Here is a 27005-nt window from a genome sequence, read left to right on the forward strand (position 1 = left end):
CATTGGATGGTTTCCATAGGTGTGGCAGTTACAATATTTCCATATTTAGGGGAAATCATTTGCTGTAAATCATTATTTGATGTGCTAATTGGCAAATAACTGAAAGTTGTCCAAGAGTCAGTGTTTAGCATGTAAATAAGTAACATCATCAAAATTCACTGTATGTGCTAAGCAGCAGAGGGGCAAAGAGGGGCAAACTGCCCTTATCAAACACCATGGGAATACTGGAGAGCTCATTTCCATTTAGGCCTTCCTGCTAGTTCTCTCAGGTTGTTTTATGTTTGTTTGTTGTTTTATCCTTTTCACCTGCTATGCCTTGGTAACTGCATGCAAATTAGCGCATTTTAATTAGGCCTAGTTAAGGCCTAATTTGCATATCAATGTGACGATTGTGATGACGTTATTATTAGATAAACATTTGACTGTATTCACCTTTAGTGTCTCCCCAGTGGCGTAACAAGGTTGTGATTGGACCCGGTGCAAATATTGCTTTGGGGCCCCCCCCTCCCATCGCCCCAAACATAAGCGCACACTGATGCGCTCACACACGCACGGACACACACAACCACTCATAAGCGCCACATATAGGCTATCAACAACAGGCTGCCCTGGCCTCAGACCACAGCACAACAAACAAATCACACAATCACTTTACAGAATTAATCGAGATTTCGAGGACGATCTATGACAAAAAAAACTGTCTAATTTCATCAGTTTAGCCGTTACATCTCCTTGTTCTCTCTTGGCCTTTCTCTTTTGAGCGCCGCTCTTCTGTTTTGGTTTGCTGTACATTATAAATGCAAGCTATTACATTTTTTATAATGCTGCCAAACTTGCTGCTGCTAGCTACAGTACCTATAACTTTTGAGGTTGATTAAACGGTTCGCTCGTCAGGCAAGGTATCACATGACATGAAAGGGAGCACGGTCATTGGACAGACAAATTAATGTAGGTTGCTTGGTTACTTTAAAGACTAGGTGAACCGGTCAATGCCATTGGGGCCCCCCCAGAAAAAAGGTATAAATACATTTTTTATTTTTTTTGCATGGCCCCCTGGCCGGATCTGGGCCCCGGTGTGTTGACTAACATTGGGAAAGAGTGGTCTGTAAATTGTTGGATAATATTTAACCAAATAAACTACCCAGTATGAACATTTGTACAGCCCTTATTACATTAGGTCCTCAAGTAAAATGTGTTAATAACGTTATTCTGAGAGTTATTTTCCTCGGCATTATGAACGCGCATCTGAGAGTGGGAGCTCGGGGGGGCGGGGCTTAAGGGGTAACTCAACTGCGCATGCTCTATGAGCGCACATACGGGTACTTCTGCTCTGAAAGCCAGGCATGATGGGTAATCTGTGACGTTTCGCTCTCTCAAAAGTTGGGCCATTTTGTCCTCATGCACCAATGAGCAGCTCTCATAGGAAAGAACGAGATCCCGCCTCTGACGCTGTATCCAGTTCTTATTATACATCCATGGGTGGGAGGTGCTGCTACCTGTCGGTCTGAAGTGACTGCCGATGTCCGCACCGCTGTGCGCAAGACGTGGAGGGAGGGAGGGAGGGTAGAGAGAGCATCGGAACTTCACAGTCTAATCTCCCGACCTGATATTTTTATTTTGTATTCAATCAATATATTTTTGGAAAAGGAAACTGCGCAAACAGCAGTAGATATATATTCATTTATTTAAAAAAGAAAGGGTACTTTCTCTGGAGGAAGAAAAAGGGCAGGGGCTCAAGCCCACTTTGATGTCTATGTGTGCACGTGCCTGCTGCTGATGAATGCAAAGCCTGAAGATGGTGCAGTAATTAGTTATAAAATGAATGTGCATGTATATGATCTGGTTAACGTTTCCCTGATGTGTCATTGGAGGAAATTGGGTTGCAATCTTTGAATTGCCTCAGTGGATATTGTTGCTGTGTATCCCCACATGAGCTCCACATGACACTAATGATCACATTTGGAGTTGGGTTGAAGCCAGACGGACAGTATTGATGTGTCTATCAAATGCTGGAGGCTTCTGATAGCATACTAGGAGCAACAATATAGGAGTTATTTTAAGAATGTATCCATTTTGCAAGTCCACAGCTGAATCAATTTGTAGGATAGGATTTTAATCAGCCACTAACTGAAAAATCCCCCTCAGGCATGTGGGGTGCAACAAGTGCTGCCACTTTGTGGCCAATGTAAGCCAAGATCGATTGGCAGCGCTAAAGGCAGAGGCGATATCTGCTGTTTCTCTAATGAGAAGTGTCTGGAAGAGATTCAGAAACCATTGTTTGTGATAGCATTTCATTGTTAAACCCCTTTGTTAGGATTCAAAGAGGCACAAAAGACAGAGGTAGAATTTTGTAGATAAAATGATACATTATTGATCTCTGAGGATTTATTAAAACCTAATGAGTCTCTGCTTTCTTTGAAATAAAGCATATTACTCCATGAATAGCTGACCATGATGTAACACAGTGCACTTAGTTCAGAAGCTAAAGTAGTGGCTTATTAGGGTTTATTATGCTGGAACCTTTTGGTAAAAATCACAGGCATATAAGCCGACGGACAAACAAATACGATTTGCTGTTACATTAAGAAAACAAAAAGGCTTATTGTTGAGCCTTTAGGACTCTGTGTGTGTGTGTGTGTGTGTGTGTGTGTGTGTGTGTGTGTGTGTGTGTGTGTGTGTGTGTGTGTGTGTGTGTGTGTGTGTGTGTGTGTGTGTGTGTGTGTGTGTGTGTGTGTGTGTGTGTGTGTGTGTGTGTGTGTGTGTGTGTGTGTGTGTGTGTGTGTGTGTGTGGTGTGTGTGTGTGTGTGTGTGTGTGTGTGTGTGTGTGTGTGTGTGTGTGTGTGTGTGTGTGTGTGTGTGTGTGTGTGTGTGTGACTAACTAGGCTGTCACAATGTTTTGTCAAGTGTGTTTCACAACAATACACACATAATTATGAATGCGCGGAGAAAGATAAAACTGAACACTGTATCCTGTGATGTCATAGCGCTCTGTCCACGGCACAGCGTTGTGAGTTTACGTTGTAATACTAGTTGTATCTGAATTAAGTGGTGGGAATTAAGTGTCTCCCCCCCAAAGCTAGCTTACATATGCTTTTTAAATCAAGACTTTAAAGTAAGTATTAACCATATCTTCCTCTTATAAGATCTTAAACCGCTTTGACATTACAACCTCTTCAGTCTGGTGTGACGAGTAACTTTTGATAGCTAGTGTTTCCATGAGAGATTCATATATTACTCAATCACTTTGATAACATTGACTCCTCTCTACTTGTGAATTTTAAGGTTGCATGCGGTCCCATCTCAATCACGCTCATCCATGTCCCGTAATGATGTCGTTTTTAATGACTCAAGAGATCCTTGCAAAACTAAAGGAAATTCATTGTGTATGACTTTACATGGGTGCCTCATTCTCGAAGCACAGAAACAAGACATTGTTGAAGACATTTTGCAACCGCATAAATTATATTTTGCAAGGAAATTATTACGAAAAAGTCATTTTTATAGACCAAACCTAAAACTATTCTATGCTCATGTTTGCTTATGTTGATTTTAAAGTGCAATAATAATCCTTCTCACTCAGTTTCTCTCATATGTCCTCTTTTTGCACACTAAAGGCACAGCTTGAAATTGTAACATAAAACCAACCAATCAGAGAATGGAAGTTGTCAAATTCCGATTGGCTTTTTGTGTATCCAATAAGACGGCCTGATCTAAAGCGTCCGGGAAGCATTATGACAAAATATGTAACTGGCTAAAGTGGAGTTGCTACGCTTTTTTCACCTTTTGATTCTTTCATGTCCGGTGGCTCTTTTTTTTCCTCGAATGAAACCATCATTATAGGGCCTATGAGTTTAACTGAGTGTGATTGGTTGTGTGTATAATTTACAGAGCACAGAATAGATTTGTTTGCTCACAATGAGTCACAATGTTCACACCAGAATGTTGAATTCAATAAGGAAAAGTAACAGCCTTTGGTAGAAACGTGTAATGGTCACCAGGTTTACATACTGGAAATAGTCTAATTTGCTCCCGCCATTCATTCACATGTAGCGTTTCACTAAATCAATGCAGGAGGGAGTCCTTAAGGTGTTTCTTGGGACACACAAACACATACACAGGTGCAGCGGCCGCAATGTCAGAGTGCTGACCAGAGAAATGCATCTATATGAAGAGCCGATGCAAGGTGAACATACAAACATCACAATACACTTTTAGAATTGTAGTTATCTGACCTCAGCATCAAAACACTGGTATGCAAAACTTGTAGTACTGGTTTACCCAGAAGTACTGCATAAGTTACCCTGCGTAGATGTTTTGATTATGTCGAACTAGCGCCAGAATACAGCAGTTTTCGTTTGATAAAGAATGGAAAACAGAGGCTGCATGGAAGGTAGGAAATCATGAATCTATCTTTAAATCTATGGTTTAAGAATGATAAAGCTTTACATGTCTGTATTATAAAGCCATGATGAGCAACTTTTAACTGCACTGTCAGACTCAAAATAGGTATTAATGCAGCAGGGACAAAAGATGTATCAACTTGAAACCTTTATTGCTCTGTTTTCAGCCTACTGTTCCTCACTCTTGAGGTTTAGTGTTTTTTCCTGGTGGTACACAGTGGTCAGTGTCTGATTATGTATTATGTATGTTAATCCCATAATCCGCAGTACAACATAATCCACAACAGAGCCTGAGATACACAACCCAATAGTGTGTGAATGTGTGCTGTTGGGACGGAGAGACAGGCCAGAATACTGTTAGGGGCACTGAGAGAAGAAACTATACAAAATAATAGGGGATTTTCTGTTAGATTCATGTGAACTTTTCATTAAATGTATTGTCTTTACAGTTTCAATTTGAGTGGATTTGGTGACACCTCTGGCTTAAACGGTAACAGCAAGTGCGGTTTAGTTCCCAGATTTCTGCAGAATTAAAAAATGCTGATTATGTCTTTTTGTCTTTATTTATTCTCTTCGCTTGTAGATACTCAAAAGTGAAATGGCATGAAACATGGTGTTGCCACTTCTGTTTAGACAGATAGAGATGGATGCTAGTTTACAATTTTGAACAAAAACATGCTTTCTCAATTAAAAATAAATCCACACATTATTCTGTTGGATATTAAGGTTTGAAAAAGGATAGTGGTTAATAAAGTGTGTGTTTGTGAGATAATAATCCTTCCGTGTTATGGTCTGATAAGGTTTCTTATCACTCGTTATGAGTCATTTAAACTCCTTTCAGTTAGTGTAGACATATTTCTTCTACTGTAGTACATTTTCAGCTAGTGGGTAGTTAAAAGGCCAAAAAAGACCATCTTCAAATGTCATTGCTTTTTTTCCCTTTTTTTTCTCATCCCTACATACATAAACAAATGATCAGTGTGACCTTTCCAGTTTATCTGCAAAGTGGAGATCATACTCTTTCAGTAGGCCGGTAGGTGTAGCTCCTCTCATGGCCATTTTACATCCATAAATGCAAACAGCAATCGCACACCAACACAAGCACTCAGAAAGCATGCACACATGATGATAATGGTTTGTTGCTCTGTGACCTTTTGGTATTTTATAGAGATAAGGTCACTCACTTGTGTACAGACTGTGCTGCTTGACTCTTTCCCAAGGAACAAGTCTTTGGCAGTGCTCAATTAGGTCCCCAGCCACGAGTGCCGGGTGGCGTCATTTGCTGATTTGCATCTGAGTGGGCAAATGTATTTTTGGAGAAATATTAAAACAGGAAACTGCAGCATTTGAAATACACATTTTACAAAGGGCCAGTGTGTAGTATCTGGGGTATTTATCAGCAGATTAATTATTATGTTTTTATCAGTGTATATTCACTGTTATTGTTACCTCAGAATGAGCCTAGAGGCCACCAAGTCCTTCACACTGTCCTTTTTAGAGTTTATAATATGTTTTAACAGTATTTAGGGATGATTGAGGCATGTAATGTCAAATATAGTGTACACATTCATAGCAAAGTCTTAGTAAAGAGTAAATAGCAGGGCAGTGTATTCAGTAATATTAAATAAAAGCACCTTGCCTCCTTATTTGAACCATGAACATGAACCATTTTCCTCTATGGATGGTTTTGTAGTGTGGTAGTGCAGAAGCCACTTGGATTTACTCTGTTGGTCCGATAATAATACAAAAAACTATAATAGCAGGAACAATGGAATTTTTAATAATAGCCTTTCTAGTGCCACCATTGCAGTCTGTTAATTACTTTCTGAGACTAAGCTGCTCATTTGAAATGGCTCTTCCTTTCTCCTGCCATGGAAATATGCAGACCTACCCTAAACAGCAGTGATCAGTCTCTTTCAGCTGAAATTATATACATTTTTGGTCAATTGTTATATACTGTGTTCTTGTCACTTTAAGGCATCCTCTGTGAAAAGCTCTCCAAATCACTACCGGTTCTGATTATAATAATTGTATAGAAAAGACTCCCTCCTCGCTCTTCCTTTTCCTCCATCTAATTCATTACAGTGAGAGGACATGTGAATATATAATGCAGCTGCATCTGAGTAAGGCCTTTGTTGTAGATTTCATAACTCTGATTCCACAGAGGTGTTGCTCGGGTTTGTTTGGTGATAGCTGCATCTAAAGCATTATAACATGTTGAGCCTTAGTTAAATTCATAATTTCCCTATTTAAGTAAGAACTCTGAGGGGAGGAATTGTTAATCCAACAGGCGGAGGGCTATTCTTAGAAAGAAATGATAAAGGGTTGATTAAATGTGCATTGCAATAATAACAACTATCCCCAGTGGCACTGGTTGACCCAATGTAAGGTGTTCTCATATCGCCTTCACCTTATATTACTTAAAAGGAAATTAAAGACCTAAGAGAGGAAATAAATGGACTTTAGGTTGTAATTCAGAGTCAGAAATACTTAAAACTTTGTAAAACGTTTCAATTAATCTTTGGAAGATAGCTTCAAAGCCTATTCATGTTCATCTGCTGCAGTAATACTAACTAATCTTACATAAATGTTTGGGTTTTTTCTGATTCAATATCTTTAAAAAGGCTAGGAGTAGGGGTTACAATAAGTAAATGGTACCAAATCGTAAAAAGAAAAGAAGCTTTTCCTGTCTTTCCCATAATAATGACATTATGTAAATGCTACAACAAAATCCAACTTTTCAGTCTCAGTCAGATTACAAGATATGAGCACGGTAAACCTGACGTGTGACATTTGCTTGTTTTATCCCGTCCCATCTGAGATGCAAAGAGTAAAATGTCATGTGATCTGATCCAGGCATTATACATCGCACACAAGAACTTTCTACAGTACACGACGCAGCTGCCAACAACATCCGAAGGGTCTTAAAATCTTCTCGAGAGCAAAAACCTGCTGGTGTATACAGTATAACGGCAGAGCCTGCGTATGGACTTTGGGACTGAGGGAGTAACAGATTACATGTTACAGGATTACGTAATCAGGATACAAAAAAAGGGGAACTGTATTCCCTTACCGTTACTTTTTGTAAAGTGGGGATTACTAGCAGTATTACAATAGTACAATAAGTTAAAAAAATATCGATATATTATATATATATTTTCTTTTTGGCTACGTTCATTTATTTTTTATTTTAAATATATTTTTCCATGTAGTAGGTAGACAACTGATTTATTAAATAATAATACTCTGTTTGCTTTTAATTAACGTATTAAACATAACAGCACTTGTCATCTATACTATTCTGTAGGCCAATCCTTTAATTTAGGATGATACATTTTTTTTTACTAAACATCTTGGTTTCTTATTTTCTAAGGTAACATTGTTCTGTTGTCTTGCGTTACATTCCACAAACGTCTTTTGAGATGCACTAACATCTGTAGCATGGTCAGTAGCGTCTGGAGCACGAAAGCAACCCTGTGATCCGCCATTGTTGTTGTTGTTGGAGAAACACATCAGCAATGACGCGGGTGACGCGGGGGTGAGCAGCAGAGGTGGGGAGAGGCGGGGCTATGGCGTGATCGTTATCAGGATATGATCGTATAGGGCGTAAACACGGAGCCATTTGGCCCCTGTTAGAGATTAAAAGGGATATCTAGTCCGCTTTTCAAATCAATACAGTACAAATTCAACACAGTTAATCCCTGGGATCCCGAATTTACCTGCACGTGAGCCAGCCAGAGGAAAGAGGCTGAACACCGCGTGTGTGTCTGTTTATACTATTTGACAATGGGAGGAGTTATCAGATCCTCCCATTTGGAGCTCATTGATTGGCCGCCCAAATATCACAGACACCTCTGACCTTAGGTTTCCCCAACCACTGTAGCCAGATAAGTTGAATGCAAATCAGGACATGCTCTCACCTTCCCCCATCTTCCTTTGTCCTCGAAAACACATGTCAACAGGCCCCATATCCAGCTCACAGTTTTACCCAAATTATTCCCATTTTAAGCTTATCCATAGTTTGCTAACATGAATAAATACAAATATAACTCTACACCCCCCAGAGCGTTGCGTCCGCAGATCTACCCACCTTGGGAGCCGTTATCGTTATCCGCGTTTCCCTGTCGGCCTCGTGTGGACGAACCGTCTATAAGATAGAGAACTGTAGCGGATACGACCCGTTTCGTCTCTGTGTGGCTGCAGCCTAAGTTGTCCTCCCAACACTGGCTAGGCTATTGTCTTATCTCATGTTGGTATCTAAATCTACATCGGGTGGATCTGCTACAGTTCTCTATCAGATAGACGGTTCGGCCACACGGAAACGCAGAAAATGATAACGGGTCCCTAGGTGGGTGCAAACGAAACGCTCTGGGGGGCAAACGGCTCTGTGTTTACGCCTATACGATCATTTCCTGATAACGTTGAAGCAATAGCCCCGCCTCTCCCCACCTCTCCTGCTCAGAGATCAGCTGCTGGGCTCTCAGAAGAGGGGGAGGAAAAGAGAGGCTCCGTTTTTTTATTATTATATAGTCGTTATTAATTTGTATTAAAGCTCAATAAATAACAAAGAAGACCTTTGACCGGCACTGTGATGCTGACCGTTGAGCGGCCCGACCAAGTAAGGAGGCAGAGGCAGAGAGTTCAAATATAACCCGGTGTGGGCATTTATTCATCGCTGTGGTTCATGATACACAGCCTCAATATGACTGTCTCCCCTGAACACAGTCACCAGCAACAAGGACCTCACACACACTAACAGGAAAAACAGAGCCTAAATACACACAGACTAATCAAGCTCAACAAGACACAGGTGAGCGGGGAGGAGACCACACAGGGCACCAGGTGAACACAATCAGCAGCAACAGACAAGACGGGAAGGGGAACACTTTTCAAAATAAAACCACAGAAGGACGCTAGACAATCCGTAACGGAGGCCGAGATCTATGGCCCCAAAGATCACCTCCGTTACAGGCACTTTTCTAATTTTGTCCGGAAGATTTAAACTTTAACGGACATGTTGACCGGCGAAAAAAAATCTAACCGAAATTCTGCTGCACGGTCCCCTCGTCCCTTGGAAGAGGCGGAGAGGTGAGTGTTTTTCATCTGCTGGTGGACTACCGGAGAGATATACAGCAGGAGAAAACGCTTGCCTCGAGGAGGGAGAAAAAGAGCCACAGCGGAGAATAAACAGAAGGGCAACCATGGAAACCATGCGTGGGAAGTCTTCTTCGCTGCTTTTGTGATAGAAGTACAGCGCCACTTACAGGCCTGGCATATGTACTACAGCATCTCCAGCGCTTTCGAGCGGTCTCGTGTGAACGGACACGTTTCTGGTGCCTGTTGCGTGTGGACGGAAGACTTTTTTGATAACGATTGCGGTCCGTTTGCGTTATCGTCCTCGTGTGGCTGGGGTCTTAGTGCAGGCCGTAGTGAACTTTAAGAGGATAGAAGAAGGGCTGCAGTGAGATAAAGCAGATAAGAGAATAAGGAACAGAAGGGAAAAGGCTCAACACGAGGGAAGAAATAGAGCAACTGTGACTTAGCAGATTGGAGGATGAATGGACAAGAGAGTTGGAATCGGAGAGGATAGAGAAAGAAGATTAAACAAGAAGGATAAATGAGCGAGGGGAGAGAAAGTAGAGCCTGAGGAGAGTAGCAGAAGCAATAGAATTTAAAAAGATGGTGAAGATGAGACAAGCAGATAGGCTGGCCAGACAACAGGCGAGAGCAAATTGAGAGTCTGAGTAAAGGTGACATTAAACAGACGAGCAGTTCACATTTCATATTCAAACGAGGCACGTGAGGCCGACTTGGGTCAAGACCATGGTCAAGACAAGCAGAGGAGGATTGGATAAGGATTTAGAACAATTAAAATCATCCCTCTGGTTTTCTCGCGGAGATGTTAAACCATTACCACTCAAATATTTTCCTCCAGCTGTTTCTCTGTCTTTGCCTAAACATTTTATTCTAGTGTTGATCATTTCGAAGATTTATTCGGATCGGCTCTGTCAAACATTACAAAAAAAACAAATTACCCGGGACATTAGCTTGTTTTGCTGCAAGGCATGAAAACCATAACTTAGAACAGCAACCAGCTTAGTATTAAACGTCATATTGGTTTCTTTGAAAAAACTGAGGGGACAACCAATTGATTCGAATCCAATTGGAGGGTATGTAAATAATGTAAGCAACCTCAATATGTCATAGATACACAAACCCACAGCAGTAAACATAACAGTGAAATCCCACAGCCGTAAACCCTATGATTGATCCAGAGAACATTTAACAAGCTTGAAGCCTGGGATGTTCCAATAAAAAGACCACAGAATAGATGATATCGAGCACAACAACTGCCTGAATGGTTAGTTTGTTTGCTGTAATGTGAGTGAACGCTGGTGGAGCATGAAAACATATTCCTCAAATCCATCTCAACGGTTTACACCGTGAGGGAGATGGAGTCAGTTTATTAAGAGAAACAAACACGCTTTTAAATAACTATTTCCCCACTTAAAGCTACAGCTATATCTCAAATATGAATGGTTGTCTTGGTATTAATAAGTAAGAAAAGATGGCCATTTCGTAATTACATTGAATAAAACTCACTCCTTGAGATACCAACACTCGATGCTTCACATTGTGTGCAACAGTGTTCGTTTACAAAGCTCATTTGGGTGTGTGTTGAATCGTGCTGAAATGTTAAATGCGTGTAAATAATATTTTTCTGTGTCACTTGGATTTAGTGTCCTATCATTTCTGTGGTGAAAAATCCTTCAAGATGATGAGATTCCTACTCTTTAAGGAGGATTTGCACCGATGTGACTTACTCAAATTACTCAAAGCTTTTAAACCAGAAAATATATGAAAAAGGAGAGTCAAGCAGTTGTAATTACATTCAGATTGTATTGAAGCTGAATTAAACGTTTATCATAAGAGTGGGAACGATTCAGTGTATAAGTCCAAGGGATAGATATATGTTGTTGTGATGTGTTGTGTTGACACAAGTACTAAATACATGTCAAATGTAGCAAGAGTAGACAGTTATGGATATAGCAGATTGGCAGGGCATGTCACACACAGTCCTAACATTGTTAATAACTCACACACATGGTGTTTGCACATCATGCCTCCCTTGTTTATTTTGTGTGTATGATGAACATTTAGCCACATCACTGTAGCAGACTGAAGCTCCTGTTATCTGCAGCAGGCAGTTGTTATTTTTCTTCTTGTGTGCATAACCTGTCTTGTGACTTAAGTACAGAGGCGCCATGAGTCGCCCTTCAGCAAAACAAAGTCAACACTGTTGCAGCTTTTTCTTCTGCCTTTTCTCCCTCCCTCTCCCTCTCTCTGCATCATGAAGCCTTGTATCAAGGTGTACTGAATGTGGCTTATACACGTACTCACAAACTGCACTTTGCAGCATGAAGTAAACACTACTGTGTGGAATAGTCCCCAAGCTGCGTGATATTTCCTTTTGTTAATAATCTTTTCAGAATCTCAGGAATACATATTCAGATATTCACATAAACATATTGAAAAAGCACAAATCAATTAGATGTTGTGTTCACAGGTGTGATGTGTTCATGCACTCATGTGGGAATAGTATAACTGACGCTCAAAGCCTCGTCAATGACAACACGTAATTCCCACAAATAGCAGTCATCACAGCTGTGTGTGTGTGTGTGTGTGTGTGTGTGTGTGTGTGTGTGTGTGTGTGTGTGTGTGTGTGTGTGTGTGTGTGTGTGTGTGTGTGTGTGTGTGTGTGTGTGTGTGTGTGTGTGTGTGTGGTGTGTGTGTGTGTGTGTGTGTGTGTGTGTGTGTGTGTGTGTGTGTGTGTGTGTGTGTGTGTGTGTGTGTGTGTGTGTGTGTGTGTGTGTGTGTGTGTGTGTGTGTGTGTGTGTGTGTGTGTGTGTGTGTGTGTGTGTGTAAAAAGTAGCAGCTGAATGCTGCTGTTGGAGAAAGGCCTCTGCTGTCACACAGCTGAGCTCAGTGCATAACGCATACAATGTATGCGATGTGTGTATTTGCTTTTGTATCTTCTTCACACTCACAACCCCTTAATCCACCGTTAGTAATTCTCCATTTACCCTGGAGAGTAGTGTTTTACGTAAAAACAGGCTTCTTTTTGAGTGTTGTGCACATGCAGCTAGCTACAGAAAGAGCCTCCTTGGAACTGGTGGACATTCATTGTTTCAATCAAGGGCTACATGTGGAAAGGGCTTGAACTAAGGCCCTTTTAGCTAAACATAATTGTCTCTTATCCCCTTTTTACTGGCATCCTCATCATTTCAAAGTGCTAAACTGCAATGTCATGCCCTCTATCGCCCCCTTTTAACTCTGCATGCCCAATAAAGTCACTCTCTGGCCCCAAAAATATCTTTACAAAAATCGGATTTGGTGTTTTAGTCTTTGGCCCCTGCAGTCTACATGTCTAAGTGTCTCAGGGCAAAGTACTCAACCTGAAATGTCTTATTGTTCATCGCTGCCGTTGAGCAGGTGGAACCTTGTTTGGTAGTCTCCAGCACCATCGTATGAGTGTGTGTGTTATTGGCTGAATGCTGGCTTTTGTTGTAAAAAGCGCTGAGACTAAAAGAGCGCTATAATAAAGCAGTCCATTTATAGGTTAGGACAGTGTGTGCGCCTTGGCTACAATGTGAATATGGAGCTGGGTGGTAACAAGTTGCTTTTTCACAGTTACATGTGTTTGAGTAATAAGGTCGGGCAATATGTTCTGATTCTCCACCGTGCGCCCAACAACCGCAGATTGCAGATCAATGTGTGGGGTGCTATATATAAGGACATAAATAGCCTTAAAATCCGCCAAAAAAATACTGGTGACGTACTTATAACCCCATTCACCAATAGTAGAATGATGGATGAGGCTCAGCACTTTTTTACCCTTCTGTCAGAAAATAGTTTCAATCAGCACTAGCAACTCATGCTTTCAGACTAAACCGAGCTCCCACTGTGAGTTTGAGGCCGTTTCATCAGAGTGCAGCGCTGAGCTGAGAGAAAGCAGAAAAAAGTGTTTTTTTAGGCACCAAAACATATAATACACCACAATTTCTCAGCTACTTTAATTATGCAAGGAACCAAGCGATACAGCCCATGTTGTGCAGCGGGATTACGCATCGACTGAGGCATAATGACACATATAAACAACAAAACCTGCTCATGACTCGTCAATTAAGGGGTTACGCAGTTATGCAGCGAAACACTGAATTATTCGCTGTTTCCTCAGAACACTGTGCTGTTAATGGAAGTGTGACAAAGCAAGAATAGATTAAGCTATCAAAACATAAGGCACATTTATCAATGTATTACTGATGGAATTACCTTTTGAAAATACACTTGAAAAAATAGGGTAGTGACTGATGAAAGGCTTTGGTCTGTAAAAGTTGAAACCCCCCCCCAGATACATAATGTAATTTACAATAATACAAAAACAAAATACAGTAGCGATTTATCATCTTTTTAAAAGTCCAAGAAATTAAGTAAATTATTTGGAATTTCAGTTCGAGAGATGACCTAAATAAAAAAAATGTTTACTGCTAAAAATAACCTCAGATATAGACAACGATATATCAAAATTGCATCTTTTATAGGAATTATCACTATTATTGACTTCTTACCAAACTAAGAAGTCAAATAACACATGTTAACAGACTGATGTTTTATTATGCAAATAAATAAAAAGTGGAATTAAAGTCTGACCTCATCACGTCATATTCAGGCTCAGGATGTACATTGGAATATCTATTATTCATTACATTGGCAGCATTTCTTTGAATGACTTCAGCCTTCAAGATCTCATGGAAAACACTGAATGCGATCATAAAACGGCTCACAATATGTCCCCATATTCTCTTGACCTGCCCATAGGGATATCCAGATTCTATCCAGACCATCATTTTAACAGTAATCCATGCTTGGCCTCGAAATTGACCTATTTAATTATGAAATGTTAGTTAGTCTGTTTCTATTCTTTGGGGATATTTGGCACAAAATACCACAGGTTTCATAAATAACACAGATGCAGCAGCTGCAGGCCATTCTGCGACCCTTATTCAAGCTACGATGAAGAGGGGAGGTGGAGCCTGGTACCCCCTACCCTCCATACACACACACACACACACACACACACACACACACACACACACACACACAGTAGTGTCTGCTGTCTCCTCATATACACCGCTCCCTATTCCTCTTCCACACGCTTAAGCATGCTCCCTGTCTGCTTTGAATATACATAAGCTTACAGAAGCTCGCTCACACAACACCACCCCCCCCTTCAGCACATAAATGCACACACACACCAATTTTCTATCTCATACATACCCCTCCTCCGCTTTCTCTACTTCAAACACGTGAACAAATTACACTCTTTTTGTCTCCTACACACACACACACACACACACACACACACACACACACACACACACACACACACACACACACACACACACACACACACACACACGCTTTAGCCCTCCCATTCCCTCTCTCTTTATCCCTCCCTCCCTCTCTCTCTTTCTCTCTCTCTCTCGGATACACACACCCCTCCTCCCTGTGTCGGTGCAAAGTAGAGCGAGAGCAAGGAGCAACTCGTTTCATTTTTTTCCTCGTCTGCTGACTAGCTCCTGCAGGGCTGCACGGAGAGGTTTCTTTTTCTGTCGCCTCCATCCTCACCGGGGTCCGTTTGTCCTTCGAGGTGGGGGCCAAAGAGGGGAGACGGGGACATAAAAGTGTGAGGGAGACAGCGGGGAAGAAGCTATACATCCATCTGCTTTAGAGCAAGGGGGAAGAGGAGAAAGAGGGGTAACAGCGGGGACAGGAGGAGAGGGGAAGGAGGCGCCATGGGTCAACTGTGCTGCTTCCCGTTCTCCCAAGCGGAGGAGAAAATCAGTAAGTGTCTCCTGCATCAATGCGTGGGTGTGCATTGTTGGACAAACCAATTGGATTTATGTACTCAGTGGAGAGGGGCTGTATGCATGCAGTGGGGCGGATATACCGCACACTGGGTGTCTGTGTCTTTGTGTGCCCAGGGCTGCATCCATGACTGTATGTGACCTACAGATGGACAAGGAGTGCTCGTGTGAGAGAGTGTGACCTTGCACTTCCCTTTGTGTGCAGTCTAGTGTTGCATACAGATGTGTGCATGCAGAGTAATGGTGATATTCCAGCTGTGCAATTCATTGCGAAATGGCTCTGTCTGGCTTTTGATTCATGAGCTTTTGCAACAAGAGGAAATAGTTTCTTGGTTTAAAGTTACTGCAAATATCATCTGTCAGTACTGAACTTAAAATATGTTCTTAAACATTAGCCTCCAAGCTAGAACACTTAATGGTGCTATTCTGTGTTTTCTTAAAAAGCAACAAATATTATCAAACCATTCTCATTAAAAAAAGATCCTGGAGGTATGACTAATGCTGTTAAATGCATGGCTCAATAAACAAGGTGATTTCCCTAATATTTGTAGACAATTTATTTAGAGCTGCATGAATGAATCAATTTATTGATAAAATGTCAACTCTTAAATTAATGGCCAGCTATTTTTATAATTGAAATAACTTTTATTTAATAAAACATTTTTGAAGTAAAGAAAGTTCTCTAATTCTAGCCGCTAATAACAATGTAAACATGTTGTGGTTTCCTTACTTCCTCTAAGACAGCACATTGAATATTGTTGCGTTATAGACAAGATAAGCCGTATATGGACATCCACTGAAATGAAGTGACAGTGAATAGTTTTCCAGACGAGAGTCCTTCAACGAAACAGGGTGAAGCTGGTTTCAGGTTGTGAATTGCGTTCCCGCTTACACACGATCTTTGTAAACGATGCAGACAAGACAGCGATTCCTTCATAAAATCATCACTCTGTAGCGCTACTAGTGGTCAAGAGCTTGCCGTAAGTAACGTTCAGTTTTTTCGCTGATACACTGTAACTAGCTTAAGTCTAATTAACCGTAGGGCTTGATGATACGGCTTAACAAAAATATATGTATATGTTCACACAACACCCGATCATTGATTTTAATCAAGCGTTTCATTAAAAACAAACAAAAGAATAATTATTTAAATTCATTTAATTACACTGAACAGCCTTAAGGTTTTAAGACAATCAATGTTTCAATAATAATGATTTAGCATCCATTTACTTTCTGTTATTAAACCATCTATTTTATAATAATGTAATTTAAATGGACTAATGACTGGACATTAGATGTCTTATACTTCACTGAAAAGATCATTCTTAGTGTTTGTATGCTGGCAGCTTCAAGTTTCCACATTTCAGTCAATTTCATATTAGACCTTCGTTGGATTCTAAAACTAGTCATGTCATAAAATCTTACTCAAACAAACTCAGATTTAAAGCAAAACAGACACTTCACACACAGTGAGGCAAAACCCAAACAACCGAAGCGACAAAGGCAAAAACAGTTTTGAGTGAAGAGTGACTTTAAAATGACTTGTAAACGGCTCTTCGCTCTCCTTTAGCACACGACCATGTGCTACAAGTTAGCCAAACCTCCCTAAAACCACTGCTTTTTCTGGATGACTGTTGTTTGACCAGTGATGTTATCCAATGCTTGTTGTTGCACAACATCAGCGCCCAGTTAAAGGAACATTTAAGTGGAAGAATAAAAGGTCAAAGTAAAGGCAGAGTTCATTTACCACAAGATGATAGCAAAAGCATCAACTGGCTGCTTTGCTTTTTCTCAAACGCAAGGACATGAGTTTTAAAGCATAGTTAAGAAGCTCTCTCAATTGTTCTGTAGCAGCTAAAGTGTGGCTTAATTTGAGTTTTGGTTGAAAGTAGGAGTAAAACGAGTTATTATGAAACTCAATCTCTTTACAGAGGATAGACAATTTAACATTTTAATAATCATCATCATCACAAGTATGTGTAGTATCAAACTGACATGTTGACTGCTGTTTATTTTTTCAAATGTTGTATAGATTAGTTTTGGTGACAGAGAAGGCATTGGCCCATTGAGCTAGTATTCAGTTCCCCCTATAATGGAGTACATTGGATTATTCGTGCCCCAGTTTTCTTTTTGTAGTGTAAGAAGCTGATCTTATTAACATACTTCAACCATACAAAAAATGCTCTGCCAATACTACTACAACTACACACTCAATACACTTGTAGTTTGTGGTTTTCACATGATGTTCCTGTTCATTTAAAGAGTATACGTACAGATTCTTGATATTATCACTGCTGCTATCTTGTTGGTTGGATTAATGATTAAACTGTGGGTCTGAGTAATAAAACGATCCAACGATGTGTGGCCTGTACAGGGTGTGTTTGCGTGCTGTCAATAAGATTCCCATTAAGCTGATGCCGTCATAAAGGCAGACTTTGACACCGGCTGTAATGGTGATTCTGAAAATAGTTGGTGTGTGTGTAGGCGCATGTTTCCTCTTTCGTAGCAAGGTATTGGTGAAGACAGAAATATCGAACTGGGCTACACATTTCTGTGTGTGCTCTCTCCTCTTGCTGCTTCTCTCTGTATCTCTTCCTCTCTCCTGTGTTCTCCCCATGTGTCCCTCTCTCCCCCTTTCTCTCCCATCTCTCTCACCGCTCCCAGCTGCATTGCTATAAACAGTCGAGCCACTGTGCCCTACTTCTGAGCGGAGAGACATGGAGGGAGAAGGGGGGAAAGAGCGATGCAGCGAATAAAGACTGAGGGCAAAGGGAGGGAATGTGCTTTAAGAGAAATGGTAATATTGAAACAAAGGAAGAGGAGAGGGAGACAGATTGCTTGTGCTTGTGTGGCTGGAGGTCAGCTGCTACCCCTGTGATATGGTGACAGTCCCCCTCGTGAGCACAGTCTGAATTGTGTGTGTGTGTGAATCTATTTATGTGTGTGTATGAGTTCAACCATTATTGACAAGGTGTCACACAGTGGTGTCAGCAGTCAGTGCAGGTGAAAAGCAAACACACACATGCTACCTGTCACTACCAAGTACTTGACATGCACACACACACAAACATAAGTACCTAGAGAATAGAAATGATTGCTAAAGTAAGAGATACACACGCAATAATAGCATGTATTGTCCAGTGTGAGAGACATTATTGTGTTACTAAAATATGACATTATGATTGTTTATTCTATCCATTTGTACGTTTTATCTCCGTAGAAAAGATTATTAAAAGAATCGGTACACTCTGGGAAAATGTTGAGCGCAGTCAATTACTTTTGGATTACATTTTGTGTAATAAAGTATCAAAATAAAGCTAAAAGTCTTGATCTCAGGCTCTGTAATGCCATTGGGAATTCTTTAGATATGTCTTCTTGGCCAAACAACAATCCAAAAATGTAAATATATGCCATGTAAAATCATATAAAACACATAAAAGCAAGACATCTTCCATTTGGGGAACTCACACCAGGGAATATTTGCCCATGCTGCTTGAACTAATAGGCTGTATGATTCGTGTGTCTTTGAAAACATAGCCGATGATTGATTTTCTGTTGGTTGACTTATCAATTAAAATGATAATTGTTTAAGCTCATTTTCTCTTTACAGTTGAGGAGTAATTTGTAAAAACAGAGTACTTCATACATGAAATATTACATGGGGGATCAGAACTGCAACAACGTCTTATTAGTTGCACCAGATTTAATTAAAATACGTTGAGAAATGTTTGAGATCAGACAAATTAAGTGGCAAACGGGAATTGATACATTATAATTCTAATCATAAAGCTAAGATGAATTGTGTCTTTTCGCTCCCTCGCTGCTGATTTCTGAGAGGTCTTAACACTTCTCAGTAAGTTATTTCTTGACAGAATAGGTTTTAAACACGTGCTTTGAGGCAGTATTATTGGTTGGACAGAACACGAGCTGTCCTGCATTGACAGTATGTAGCAACATAAAAGAGACAACCTTGATGAGACAGGAATCTTTTGTTTCTTCTTTCTGGCTGTCGAGGTTTGTGCATCACAAAGTAAAACATTTAAAAAATCCAGCCACAGAAGAGAGAGGGATGGGAAAAAAAAGAGCTGGTGAAGGCAGCTGAGACCACATGTGAGGAAGAGGGGGAGAAAGATGAGAATAGAAATGGGAGGAGGAAGGAGCAGAGCGAGGGGAAGAGAAGCATGCAGCTTTGCTTAATCCATCTCCCATTCAGTCCTCTCTGTCGATGTATCTTATTTTTTATTATGGCACCTGTGGTGGAAATTGTTGATATGAACTAGTCAAAGAGATGTCTTTCTGGTCCTTTAATCTTTTGCAAAAGAGGCAAACGACATGAAGATCAATGTCTCCACAGCCGAGTGCAACTACTCAAACTGAAGAGAGAGCTTTTATACAGTTACAATGAATACATGCTTAGTCATGAGATAACTGACCCCTGACCCTATCGGAGTGCAATAGACCCCTGACCCTATCAGAGTGCAATAGACCCCTGACCCTATCAGAGTACAATAGACCCCTGACCCTATCAGAGTACAATAGACCCCTGACCCTATCAGAGTACAATAGACCCATGATCAGGTCACTGTGTGGTCACATGACACCTGAGAGACCTACTATCCTCGACATGTAAGGCTCACAGAATAGTATTATGTATATGTTAAATATAACATCGTAGCATTCAATTCTCTGATAATCATCATTTCCATTACACACCATAATGTGTTAATTATTTCTCGTTCCATTACCATTGTCTCCTTTTCCTAAGAGATGTAAAAACACTGAGATATTCCAGAGGTCTGACAGCCTACTGGAGCTCAGTGAGTCGGGTCACTGAGCAGAGAAATCCCGAACCGACAGCTGGGTTTAAATCACTGCACTCATACCTTGGAGCAAGGCCCTAGGGAATAAGGCACTAAGGTCTTGTTGTGTGAAGACAAATGGAAACAGATCTATGCCTGCTTTTTAAGAGTCTGATCAATAAGTAGTAAGTAATAAATAACTCCCCAATGATTTGCTACCCACGGTTTGATTGTGCCAAGGTCTGACTGGATCACAGCCAGGGTCTCTGTTTGCCCCGACACTCTTCATGTTTCAGAATGAGGTCAAATACAGCCAGCGCTCTTTATACAAATATTTGTCTCAAAAGCAAGCTGCAGTAGGTAGGATTTATGAAGTGGAGTAATACCAATAACCCAGTTTGGTGTCAAAAGCGTGAGAGGCATGTGACTTTTAGTGTTTCTCTGATATTCTGAACTGATTAGGAGACGGAAACCCACTGAGCCTCCTGTAGAAGCCACACTATAACCCCTTCAGTCACCGTGGGGCTGTGGTGAGAGCCAAGTCATGCCTTGCTTTGTGCTGTGACACCAGGCCAGAGGAGCAAACGATGTCAAAGCAAAGCGTGTGGTTTTTTTTTTTGCTTGTTGTACATGCTAACAAGAAACAACAGGCGGTTTGTTTGATCTACGGTCGAGCCACATTCACAGGCAGCACACCTGCAGCTCCAAACCTTTAATGTTCGAGTCCACTTTCACCCTCCTGAGTCAATTGTCCAGATATACTGTGCCATGTCTTTTTCTCGTTGTTGCTGAAACGAGCATTTGCTATTTTTTTTTTGCCAATTTAGCTGCATTGCATTGCATCGTCCACCGATTTGGTCAAGAAATCCAGAGATATTTTGCCATGGAATTCTGGACATACATTCATGTTCCCCAGAAGATGTTCCACTGGTCCCCTTTCTTCTCCTTTATTGCCACCAAAACGGCGCCATTTTTAGTTGTTCTTTTTGTGAAATATCTAGGCAACCATAGATTAATTATTCTGAAGTTATCGACAGACATTCGTGGTCCCCTGGGGTTGCATCCTTGGTGATTCCCTGACTTCCCCTGTAGCACCTACTGTACATCAGGTTGAAAGTTATGGTACAGACATTTACATTTGATTATTTGCGAGGATATTTGTTATACTCTCAAATTGTCAAATCATTTGGCTTTTACTAGATTCTTGCAAAACATCCCTATCAACCTTAAGCTATACTGATTAGCAACTGTTTACATGCAAACTCGATACACTAGGAGAGTGAATATGGTAAATATCGTACTTCACATTATTTCTGACTGAACATCACTGTTACCATTGTCACTGTTAGCAGGTTAGAATGCTAACAGGATAGCCTCGTGTAGTTGCTAGCAGGCCACATGTTTAGATCAGAAAGACAAAGCGAATTGTTGCAACCAGCAATATTTATTTATTCAAAGATCCTTTTACTCCTTTTTACTTAATTTTCATCATTATTATATGAAGGCACACTTTCACCCTCTTAGGCCTTAAAAGTGATACGAGGAGGATGAAAATAGAGCTTCCAACTGAGGAATTTATGGGCCGTGAAAGTGTCGATCAGGGAGCAAGTGGAGAGGAACAATGTGTGCATCCCATTGTTCTGGCACAGAGTAGCAATGGTCAGACATGTTATCATTGTCCTCAAAGATGTAGGCTCATTAGGAAACTTTTTGGGGAACATTTTACTCCTTGGCTTCTATCAGCCGCTCTCCAGTGGAAGGATCACAGCCCGGGGTTATTGATCCGTCCAACTCCAGCTGAACGTTTAATTAATTGGATTATTATCTCTATTACTTCAAAGCACATCAATATTCTGATGGTGTCTAGCATTAAATCGTGTCTACATTTCTGAGATACATATACCTGCTGTTCAGTGATGTTAATGTTTGTTCTCTATGAGGTTTGGTAATGCTATGTTTATCCATAATGATCCAAAGACAAACAATACACTGTGAATATGATTAAGTTGAACTCGGCTTTATTCCCTATCTCGTGTCTGAGAGTTCCTGGCATTTCCTCAGGAAACCCCTCCAGCGCCACAGCCTCTACAAACCCTTACCCCCACTGTCCTCGCCTTCTTTCCAACGTCTGCTCTTCCTCATTCCTCCCTCTCTGTCCTCAAATGCTCCAACTTCCAATGAAGAGGTCTTCATGTTGCGCAAATATTTCCTTCCCCTCTTCCTTCTATCACATTCTGTACTGTATTCCTTCTCCTCCCTTTTCTATGACTCTCCTCCTCTTCGTATGCCCATTTCTTTCTTATTCCTTATCCTCCTCCTCTTTCCAGATATGCTAAATGTATTTTCTTTCTAAACCGCTACTTTATCTCTCAGGAATTCAGTTCACTCAACGTATGAGGACATTTGTCACAGTGGCTTGATGTAAACATAATCATTTCGGCTGCTGTTTCCAGTGAATTTGATTTAGGGATTATTATGACTCCTTTCAATACTGGATGTGAAGTGCTTGCTAAGGGGAGCATCAACAGAGAGCTACCTCAGCTTGAACTGAACATAATAAAGTGCTCCCTCCATCACGGAAAGTATTGAAAGTGGCTGGCAGACTTCAGCAGACTGTCAGCTCTGATCCAACCAGGAAGTGGACTCTATTAGTTATCTGGAGGAGGAACAAGATAAATAAGAGCGTAGGGGACTTTGAAGAAGTAATAGTGTTAAAAGGTTCTTACAAAGCGAAACATAAATCAAAGCAGAGCAGTGCCAAGGAGAAGAGAGCCAAGTAAAGCAGAGCAGGGCGGTGACACAGGGATTGAAATAAAAACAAAGCAGACGCACAGTAGTTGTCACTTAAAGGTGGGGTAGGTACATTTGAGAAACCGGCTCGAGATCGCTAGAATTTGAAAATACACAACCGGAGAAAATCTGCCACTTCCTTATAGAGCCCCTCCTCCAACACACACAAACGCGCACATGACCAATGAGGGCACGAGATAAGTTTGTGCCCCGATGGGAGGCTGACAGGCAGGTAGGCCATCCAGTTATTTTAGCCGGATCGGGTAAAATAATTGGTCGTGCTTTTTACAGTATTACGGTTTCCACAGATGAGATTTTGTTGTGGATTTTTTGTCAAAGCACTTAAGATATTCATTGCTATCGGGATGTTAAGAGCATTCCATGGAATATAACAAAAAGTGTATCTCGAGAGTCGAGCCGGTTTCTCAAATGTACCTACCCCACCTTTAACGTTGTACAGACTGGCAGCTCGATGACAGACAGTAATCCCACAGCATCTGAACACCGACAATCTGAGTGATTTTCAAACCAAGACAAAAAGACAGAGGTGATTTAAGCGGAACAAAGTGGTTTTAAAGCCATGCCAGCAGCTCTGATGACTTGAGCTAAATGTCAGCATGCTAACCTGCTAACAATAATAATGTTAAAAATGGATGATTGGAGATAGTCAATTTGAAATGTGATACTTTACGATAATGGCAATCCGCCTGACCCGTCTTGAAACACAGAACCCTTCTCATTGACTATAATTTGACACATAGAGAAATAAAAAAATTGCTTGCAAGATAATGAAGAATCTACATGGCTTACAGGGGAGAGAGAGAGCTTTGCTGATAATCAGAAATCTTGTATTTGTCCCACAGTGGGGAAAATTACATTGGTACAACAAATAGACAATGCAGATAAAAGGCACAAATTAAAGGAAGTAGACCAACATATTAAATAAAGAGGAAGCACACATAAAATTAAAATAAGTACACATCTAGGTTATCATAAGCATTTAGGAGGTGAACATATAAAAGTGTTGAGTTGCAGCCAGTACATCACTAAATGGTATGGTGATGGATTGAAGTGAGAACAGTGGCAGTAGGTTAGATTTTTGTATCTATACAACCATCGTGTTTATGACTAAATTGTTTGTAGAGCACAAAATGATCAACCAGGAATTGTTAACAAGAGCACAAAGTTCAAAACTCAAAGTCAACCCACTATTGTATTGGATAATCCTGTGGGAAAACTCTATTGGATAAATCAATGTATAATGCATGTGTTTACAATACTTATGAAAAGAGTCCACAGCCATGCTATCAGCTCTTTAGGCTGTACTTAGGGACAACAGAGTTTGAGCTGTTGTCAGCAAAATATTAGACCATATTCTCTGCCATTTTATAGTCCAAAAAGATCAATAATGTAGAGAGGAAATAGTTCAATAGATCAAGGGAAATGACCATTGGTTGCAGCTTTAGTTGAGATATTTTAGTCTGGACCAAAGTGTTAGACCAATCTACAGATTTAGAGCCATGATGCTAGTATGGTTAAAAACGTATGAGATTAAGGAAAAACCCAACCTGGCATGCCATTACTTTTGGTAAAAAAAGCAGTTGTGTCCTAGTCTAATCTTATCTCTACAATAGGTTTATCTAGAATCTACTAATTGGCTTGGGTTGCAGCATATGGGCTAAGCGGTTTAGTCTGTCATTGAAAGAGGTCAAGACTTAATGAGTGTAATGGATACTGAAAATGTGCCTTTTGTTATCTCAGAACAGAATTTGAAATGTGGAAAAGATTAATCTGAAAGAGAGAGGCAGAGCGGGGTGACGAAGAAAGAGACACCAAGGGTTAGTGTCGAATAAAAAGTCAAAAACATGCGAGAAGAGCACACTGAAAGACAGTGTCACCTGCCCGTAAGTCAGGACAACCGCATGTGTTTTTATCCTGTCACCATGACAACAGTGCCAGACAAATAAGGTGAAAAGAGGGTTTTAAGTAAAGAGGCAGAGAAGAGATTGGTGCTGCAGCCATAGAAGTGAAGGGAGGAAGAAAGATGAAGTGTGAGAGTGAGGACAAAGGCTTTGACAAATTGTGTGAAAAACATATCCTTGTGCCTGTTGGCCTTGTTGCTGTGTGTGTGTGTGTGTGTGTGTGTGTGTGTGTGTGTGTGTGTGTGTGTGTGTGTGTGTGTGTGTGTGTGTGTGTGTGTGTGTGTGTGTGTGTGTGTGTGTGTGTGTTGTGTGTGTGTGTGTGTGTGTGTGTGTGTGTGTGTGTGTTGTGTGTGTGTGTGTGTGTGTGTGTGTGTGTGGTGTGTGTGTGTGTGTGTGTGTGTGTGTGTGTGTGTGTGTGTGTGTGTGTGTGTGTGTGTGTGTGTGTGTGTGTGTGTGTGTGTGTGTGTGTGTGGTACAGAGGGCAGCTTTATAGCCGTCATAAAGTCCTTCATTTCGTCAAGCTAAGATTTAACATGCAGATAGACAAAACACACACCCCTTTTAAACGATACAGACACAAACCTGTGATAAAGCACAGGGAATGCTGGTTATGTAAGGCCAAATTATCTTTTTCTCAATATTCATAACGACAGCATGATATAATTAGGAGAGACACGACAAAATGTCATTATTTTGCCAACTAAAAATATGTTTTGTAAAGCGCTGCCTCATCTGAAACACATTCAGATGTTTTGTTTGTGTTTGCATTTATTCCACTTTTGGGAAAAAAGTTATAGCACCTTATAGTTTACGAACATATTTTTCAATATAAAGTGTAATAAATGATTCTCACTTATCTGCTGATCTTGCCTCGCACCGAGCACACTTGCAGCCTATATATACACTGCAGAGTCTTGCCGCTTTTGGCAGTAATTTCTTCTGAAAAGTGTGCATTTATTTTGGTCCTCGTGAAGCCCAGGGGTCCAAACCTAATCTTAAAAAACCCTCTGCTGTCTAATTCTAAGAAGTGTCCCCCTTGTGTTAACAGACAAAGAGGTTTTTGTGGTTATACATCTCCCTGAGTGTATGAACATCCACGAGACAGCAAAATATCTTTATTTTTTATACTTATTTGATGTTTCTGTGTTGCAGATTTGAACCCACTCCAAGCCAAGCGCTCAAGTATGTGTCCTTCCTCGTAGCATGTGTCTAAGTTGAAGCATGTAATTGCTCAGATCATCAAACAATTAAATGATGTGATCACTTCCAGCAACCATGATTATATTAATTGCAAAGATATGAATTGAAATGATCAGCGTATGTAATCACAGGAAAATGATTTACCAACCCAAATCCTATCACATGGTCTCAACAGCATTTTATATTTCAGCATTCATGTTTTTCACTTCTAATAATTTAAACTCCCTAATTTTTAATTCAGTTAATGAACCAATCAAAATCAGTCTTTTCAATTTGTTTAAGGCAGGACGGTAAGTGATGAAGGCCTGATTATCTCTGCTGCCTGCGTTTAGCCTCTTTGAACCAGGAAGTCTCTAAGGGGACACATGTAAGGCTCTTCTTACAGAGATCAATATATTGATCAATACAGTATCGCATTATCCCTACTCTAATAAGACATGATATCCAAAAGCTTCTGACAACAGCCCTAAACATTTTTAATGCAACAGCGTTACAAATATTTTATTACAGACATTTCTTTGCTTATGCAACCACTAGTTATGTGTAAATAGAGTATACATCTTAAGCCATTACTACCAATATGCTTAATTCACCATGTACACATATGGCTGTGCTTTCATCCTTATGGTTTCCATTCGTTCGTTTGGACAAATCAACCTCACTAGAAAATCTTTGTTACATGTCAAAATGTTAAAACCACAGTCGTTCTGTGGAACTGTTTGAAAAAATCAAACCTGCATTCAGTACAGTGCGTTTGTTTTTCACTGTAGGTAACATACTGGATCACAATAGCTCTCACATAAATAGGACAACGAGACTCAACACCACACCCTTTTTCCTGCAGTGGATCTTCAAATTACCAGCCACTGGCTAGCAGTTAAAGAAAAATCTAAATCGACTTCCCTACATGAAAGAAAATCGTCTCTGTGATCACCGGACGATTAGAACTGTTGGTTACATCTAGCG

General features: G+C 40.6%; 1 protein-coding gene across 3 annotated transcripts in view; it reads left to right on the forward strand.

Annotated features, from left to right (window-relative positions):
- The window catches only part of LOC117538531 (A-kinase anchor protein 7-like), a 49866-nt gene that overhangs the window by 17226 nt on the left and 5635 nt on the right, over positions 1 to 27005 (forward strand). The gene's annotated exons all lie outside the window — the stretch shown is intronic.

This window comes from Gymnodraco acuticeps, unplaced genomic scaffold (assembly GCF_902827175.1).
Source record: "Gymnodraco acuticeps unplaced genomic scaffold, fGymAcu1.1, whole genome shotgun sequence".
Lineage (NCBI taxonomy): Eukaryota > Metazoa > Chordata > Actinopteri > Perciformes > Bathydraconidae > Gymnodraco > Gymnodraco acuticeps.